Source organism: Suncus etruscus, chromosome 12, assembly GCF_024139225.1.
Source record: "Suncus etruscus isolate mSunEtr1 chromosome 12, mSunEtr1.pri.cur, whole genome shotgun sequence".
In the NCBI taxonomy this organism is placed as follows: Eukaryota; Metazoa; Chordata; class Mammalia; order Eulipotyphla; family Soricidae; genus Suncus; species Suncus etruscus.
In genome coordinates this window covers 29,326,565-29,333,432 of record NC_064859.1, presented here as the reverse complement: position 1 = coordinate 29,333,432, position 6,868 = coordinate 29,326,565, and the positions used below count along the sequence as shown (strand labels likewise).

General features: G+C 36.9%; 1 non-coding gene across 1 annotated transcript; it reads right to left on the bottom strand.

The window, feature by feature from the left end:
• Positions 1 to 3,845: 3,845 nt before the first annotated feature.
• LOC126025210 (U6 spliceosomal RNA) lies at positions 3,846 to 3,949 on the bottom strand. The gene has a single exon (XR_007501252.1). It is a non-coding gene; the product is annotated as a U6 spliceosomal RNA (small nuclear RNA).
• Positions 3,950 to 6,868: the final 2,919 nt, after the last annotated feature.

The window sequence follows — 6,868 nt, the reverse complement described above, 5'->3', positions numbered from 1 at the left end:
TAAAGGAGTCCTTTCTCTATGTACTCATGGTCACATAATAACATACCTTAGTGATCTATTCTTAAGATGTTGTTAGAGGTCTGGCCCTAATAGGATGGATGGGTCTGAACTTTTAAGGACTGTTGAATTAAGATAAATAATTAGCTTAGATATAGCTTAAGAAAAAGAGGAAGGGAGAGCAAAAGATAAGAGAGGAGAACAGAAAAATAGGTAGATATAGTAAAAATAAGGTAAAAAATTAATAAACCAACTTCTTGGGTCAGTGTGTCAGAGTTGGGTGGTTTTCCCAATTTCTAGGCATTTCGTCAGTGATGGGGTTGGACTTTTCTATTCGAAGTTTTCAGGGTTAGTCAATGACTGGAGCAATTTAGGATACACTTAGATTCACATCTCGAATACTAAACAATGTGCTAATGAGGTCTACCTATGTAGGTGGCTACCATATGTAGTATTCTCCGCTGCATCTTACGTATCGAAATTCCTTTCCTAAAGAGAAACTATCAGTGTGGGGTTTATTTGACATAGATTGAAATGATGATGATGAGGAAGAAGAGGTAGAAGAAGAAAGGGGAGAGAGAAAGAAGTAGAAAAGAGAGAGAAGAAAAGAGAGAGAGAGAGGAAATGTTACTTTGCCCAAACGTGTTTGATGAGTAGGTCCTATAATATAAGTCTGTGGTTTGCAGTTGACTGTTTCAGTGGTCTCATATGCCTCGGGTCCTAATAGAGGCCATAAACCAGAGAAAAAGGGTCTATTGGAGTGTTTTATCAAGACATTTTCATAATGCAAACTGAATATGCTATCTAGTATGACTGAGGACCGAGGTGTCAAATTAGGGTGTCCACCCTTTGTATCCAAGAACCCCTGTGGACAGAGAAGCTGAGAGGCTATTTTAAATCTAGTAAGAGTAGGGCATTAAAACACATTGTTATGAAACTCTTCCACTGGAATCTTTGGCTTCCAACCATATTCTTCACCTGTAAGCGTATATAAGATCCCTAAGAGATTATTATAGGCCTTTGTAGTAAAAGGCTGATTACATTCCTGTTCGCTCTAAGCCATTGTTTCCATTGTTGCTGGTTTCTTTATGGTATAATGGATAGTCGAGACTTTGTGTTGTTCCTCTTCCACTTGTTTTGAACACTACTCCCCAGTAGTGTTGACAACTACAGTGCTTGGAGTTTTACCCTATTATATCCTTGTATTTGTTCAAGGAGTATTACATGTATATATGGTGTATATTCTCAGAAAAGTGCTATTATTCTGTATTTATCCCTCATCTTCTGACTTACTTTATTTAACATAATATTTTGTAGACTCATCCATGTTGCTGCAAAATTGCTGTTTGAATCATTTCTAACTGCTATGTAGTATTCCATTATGTATAAATAGCACTTCTTCATGATCCACTCATCTGTTGTTGGACATAGATGTTGGTTCCAAATCTTGGCTATTGTACTGAGTGCTGTGATAAATAGTGGAGTGCACACATATTTTGGCATATATGTCTTTCCGACTTGGGGATAAATACACAGGAGAGCAATTTCTGGGTCATATGGCAGCTCAATTCTGAGTTTACTGAGCACTCTCCACACTATTTTTCCATAGGGGTTGGACCAGGCAGCATTCCCACCAGCAGTGAATGAGAATTCCTTTATTACCACATACCCGCCAACAGAGATTGGTCTCATTATTTTTGATGTGAGCCATCCTCACTGGTGTAAGGTGGTATCTCATTGTTGTCTTGATTTGGATTTCCCTAATGATGCGTGAATGTGAGCGTGTTTTCATATGTTTTTTTGGGCCATCTTTTAGTCTTCCTTGCAGAAGTGTCTATTCATTTCTTTTCCCCATTTTTCTATAGTTTTATTAAATTTTTTGGAGCACACCTTTCTGAGTGCTTTGTATATCCTAGATATCAGCCCTTTATCTGCCTTGTTGAGTGCAATTTTTTTTTCTATTCTGTTAACTGTATTCTAGTATTAAGTAGGGTTTCTTTCACCATGCAAAAACTTTTTAGTTTGATGTAGTCCCATTTATTTAGGTTTGATGCTAAAGTTCTTGCCATTGGCATTCTCTCCTCAAAGACTTTTTTGATATATAGGTCTTGTTCTGCCTATTTTTTCCTCAATAAACTTTATAGAGTCGGGTCTGATTTCAAGGTCTTTAATCAATTTTGAGTTGACTTTTGTGTAAGGTGTGAGGTATGGATCAATTTTTAATTTCTTACAGGTGGTTATCCAGTTGTTCAACACCATTTGTTGAAGAGACTGTTACCTTTCAAGTTCTTGTCTCTTTTGTCAAATATTAGTTGACTGTATATTTGGGGGTTTACCTCTGGATATTTTGTTCTAACCTACTGATCTGAGACTCTGATCTGAGACTTTGATCACTATGACTTTATAGTAAAGCTTTAAGTTAGGTAAAAAGATGCTGCCCAGCTTCTGGTTTTTTCATTATGTATTTGGCTAACCTGGGTCTTTTGTGGTTCCAGATGAATTTTATAATTGATTGTTGTAAGTCCTTAAAAACGATGTATAAATTTGTATAGGGATTGCATTGCTTCTATATAGACGTTTAGGTAGTAAGATAGTCATTTTGACTATGTTGATTCTACCTACTCATGAACATAGGATGCTCTTCCTTTTCCTTAGGTCCTCTTCAATTTCTTTCTGAAGTGTTTTTATTTATTTTTTTTTTTTGTGGTTTTTGGGTCACACCCGGCAGTGCTCAGGGTTTATTCCTGGCTCCATGCTCAGAAATTGCTCCTGGCAGGCACGGGGGACCATATGGGACGCTGGGATTTAAACTGATGACCTTCTGCATGAAAGGCAAACGCCTTACCTCCATGCTATCTCTCCGGCCCTCTGAAGTGTTTTTAAGTTTTTATGGTATAGGTCCTTCATTCCTCTTGTAAGGTTGATACCTAGGTACTTGATATTTTTGGATACTATTTAAATGGGATTCTCTCCTTAATCTTTTCCTCATTTTTTGTTATTTGTATAGAGGAATACTACTGTCTTTTGTGTATTGACTTTGTAGCCGGCCACTTTCCTGTATTGGTTAATTGTTTCTAGGAGTTTTACTGTGGACTCTAAGGTTTTTGATGTATATCATCATATCACCTGCAAAGAGATAGTTTGAGTTCCTATTTCCCTAATTGAATTCCTTTGATTCCCTTCTCTTGTCTGATTGCTATTGCTAGGAATTCTAAAACTATATTGAATAAGAGTGGAGAGAGTGGACAGCCTTGCCTAGTTCCTGACCTTAGTGAAAATGCTTTCAGTCTTTCATCATTAAGGATAATGTTGGCTGTGGGCTTTTTATAGATAACTGTAACTATCTTGAAGAAAGTTCCTTCTAGTTCTATTTTGCTGAGTGATTTCATCATGAATGGGTGTTGGATTTTGTCAAATACCTTCTCTGCATCGATTGATATAATCATGTGATTTTTGTCTTTCTTGTTGTTGATGTGGTGTATGATGTTGATTGATTTGTTTATGTTGAACCATTCTTGCATCCCTGAGATGAAACCCACGTTGTCATGGTGTATAATCTTTTTAATGTAGTGCTGCATTCGGTTTGCTAAGATTTTGTTGAAAATTTTTGCATCTATGTTCATTAGTGAGATTGCTCTGTAGTTTTCTTTCTTGGCATGTCTTTCCCATCTTTGGGAATGAGTATAATATTAGCCTCAGAAAAGGAATTAAGAAGGATTCCTGTGTTTTTAATGTTTTGGAAGAGCCTGTGGATTAGTGGTAGTAATTCTTCTTGGAATATTTGATAAAATTCACCTGTAAAACCATCTGAGCCTGAACTTTTGTTCTTGGGGAGTTTCTTTTCTTTTTTAAATATGGAATGCTTTACGAATTTGTGTATCTTCCTTGCACAGGGGCCATGCTAATCTCTGTATCGTTCCAATTTTAGTATATGTGCTGCCGAAATGAGCACGGGGAGTTTCTTAATTATTGATTCAATTTTCTCAGATGTGATTGGCCTGTTTAGGCTTTCTACATCCTCCTTATCCAGTCTTGAAAGATGATTCTTCTGGGTTCTCTAACCCAACTGAGTACGAGGTTCATAATAAGTCCTAATGATGTGTTGGATCTTGGGGTTCTGTTGTAATCTCTCCCCTTTATTTTGTGATCCTATTTATTTGGGTGTTTTCCCTCTTTTTTGGGTGAGTCTTGATAGAGATTTGTCAATCTTGTTAATTCTTTTGAAAAACCAACTCCTAGTCTCATTGATTTTTTGTATTATTTTCTTAGTTTCTATGTTGTTTATTTCTGCTCTGGTTTTTATTATTTCTTGTCTTCTTGTTGTTTTTGAGTTTCTTTGCTGCTCTTTTCCCAGCTCCTTAAGGTATCCCTTTAAATTGTTGATTTTGTCATTATTCTCTTTCCTGACATAGACCTGTATTGCTATGAGTTTCCCCCTATTTACTGCTTTTGTTCTGTCCCATAGATTTTGACAATATGTCTTTTTATTATTGTTTGTCTCAAGGAATCTTTTTATTTCTTCCTTGAGTTACTCTTTGATCCAGCTGTTGTTGATCAGCATGTTGTTTAATCTCCAGGTGTTGGATTTTCTCCATGGCTTCTTTTTACAGTCAATCTTGATCTCTGTTGCATATTAGAAGTACTAATAATCTTCTAATAATCTTTATATTTGTGACCTTATGCAAATTAGGTTTATATTCTAAGGCATGGTCTATTCTGGAGAAGGTTCCATGTGTACTTGAGAAGAATGTATATTCTGCTTTCTGGGGGTGGAGGGCCCTATATAAGTCTATTAGCCCTAGTTCTTCTAATTTCTCATTTAGGGCTCTTATTTCTTTGCTAGTTTTCTGACTGATGGATCTGTCCAGTGGTGATAGTGGAGTATTAAATTTTCCTATTACTATCACATTACCTTCCATATGTTTCTCCAGGTTTGCAAGCAAATACTTTTCATATTTTGCTGGCTCTGCATTTGGTGCATAAATATTGACCAGAGTTAGTACTTCTTGGTCTAGTGTTCCCCTGATCAGTAAATAATGACTCTCTGTCTCTGATCACTTTCTTGAGATTGAATGCAATTTGGTCTGATATAAGAATGACTGTCCCAGCTTTTTTCCCCCCATTGGCTTGAATAATTGATTTTTATCCTTTTATTCTAAGCTATGCTTATCTTGTACTTGTAAGTGTGTTTCTTGCAGGCAGCAGAAATCCTGTTTTTGTTTTCTAATCAAAATCTCCAATATATTTCTTTTAATGGAAGAGTTTAGACCATTGGCATTTAAGGAGATTATTGCTAGAGTGGGCTGTTGTGCAGTTTTATTGTTTAGGGTGGTTGTTGTTACAATCGGGAGTTTGGATTGTGTAATTCATCTCTGAGTATATCATTTAGAATTGGTTTTGTTTGTGAAAATAATGCAAGTTTTTTTTTGTCTGAGAATGTTTTTAGTCCTTTCTCCCATATGAGTGAGAGTTTTTCTGAGTAGTGGACTCTAGGTTGGAAATTTCTTTCATCCAGTTGTTTAAATATATCATTCCACTGTCATCTTGATTGAATTATTTCAAATGGGAGATCTGGTTTGATTCTTATGTTTCTTCCTTTGTACTTGAGGTTTTTTTTCCTCCTTTATTGCTTTAAGGAGTTCATATCTCTCTCCCTCTCTCTCTCCTCTCTCTCTTTCTCTTTTATCATTTGTATTACTATATGTCTTTTTTGGGGGGGGGGCACACCCGGCCATGCTCAGGGGTTACTCCTGGCTATCTGCTCAGAAATAGCTCCTGGCAGGCACGGAGGATCATATGGGATGCCAGGGTTCGAACCAACCACCTTAGGTACCAGATCAGCTATTTGCAAGGCAAACACTGCTGTGCTATCTCTCCAGCCTCGATTATAAGTCTTGGTGTTGGTTTATTAGGGTCTATTTTATTAGTGATTCTTTTCACTTCCTGGATTTGCACCAAAACCTCTTTCCAGAGGGTGAGAAAGTTTTCTGCTATTATTTCCCTAACCACTTATTCTCTCCCTTTCCCAATTTTCTTCCCTTCTGGTATTCCTACAATCCATAGATTATTTCTTTTTTCTTTGTTCATTAAATATCTAACTTTTTCTTCCAATGCATTATCTTTTATTTCCTTATTGGTTTCTTTGTCATTTTTGATTTGTAGTTTTCTTCTATGTGATTCTCCAACTGTGTAATTCTGCTACTATACTTGCTGAGACTTTTTAAATTTTCTTTAATCTATTTGTATGGGTTCTCTCATCTTCTGTAAAAGTTCTTCTTTGAGTTGATTCGTTCATCTATGGATTTCTTGAACTCACTGGCTAGTGATTCCTTAATTTCTTTTTGCTGTGGCTTGCTTTTAGGTCTTTATCTATTGGACCCAGGCATTTTGGTGGACTTGAAAACTTGCTAGAATTTCTCTTTATATTTCAGTTTTTAGTATCTTCCTTAGTTTACCCATATTTCTTTGCATTTGGCTTGGAATGACTGAGCTCCACAGGTCCAGTAGGCCTTGATCAACTACCCTTCCCCCTCTGGCAGATGGCGTGGTTCAGCCCCCAGCTGCAGTGACTGAGCTCCACAGGTTGGCCTGGGTCAACTGCCCCCCCCCTAACTGGCAGACAGTGTGGTTCAGCCCCCCAGCCATAGTGACTGAGCTCCACCAGTTTTTAGAGATATTTATGGAAGGTAATGAATGATCTGAGTTTATGGGGTACATATGGTGACCATGGAAAGGGTAAACTGCTATCGAAAGAGGCTAGAGATAAGACAATTGGAGGTTATTAGAATTCAAGAAAAATATGATGTCTAATGTATTACTTGTGAAGTACTAAGGAAAAGCTCAGGATAACTTTGAATCCCTTAAGTTTTAT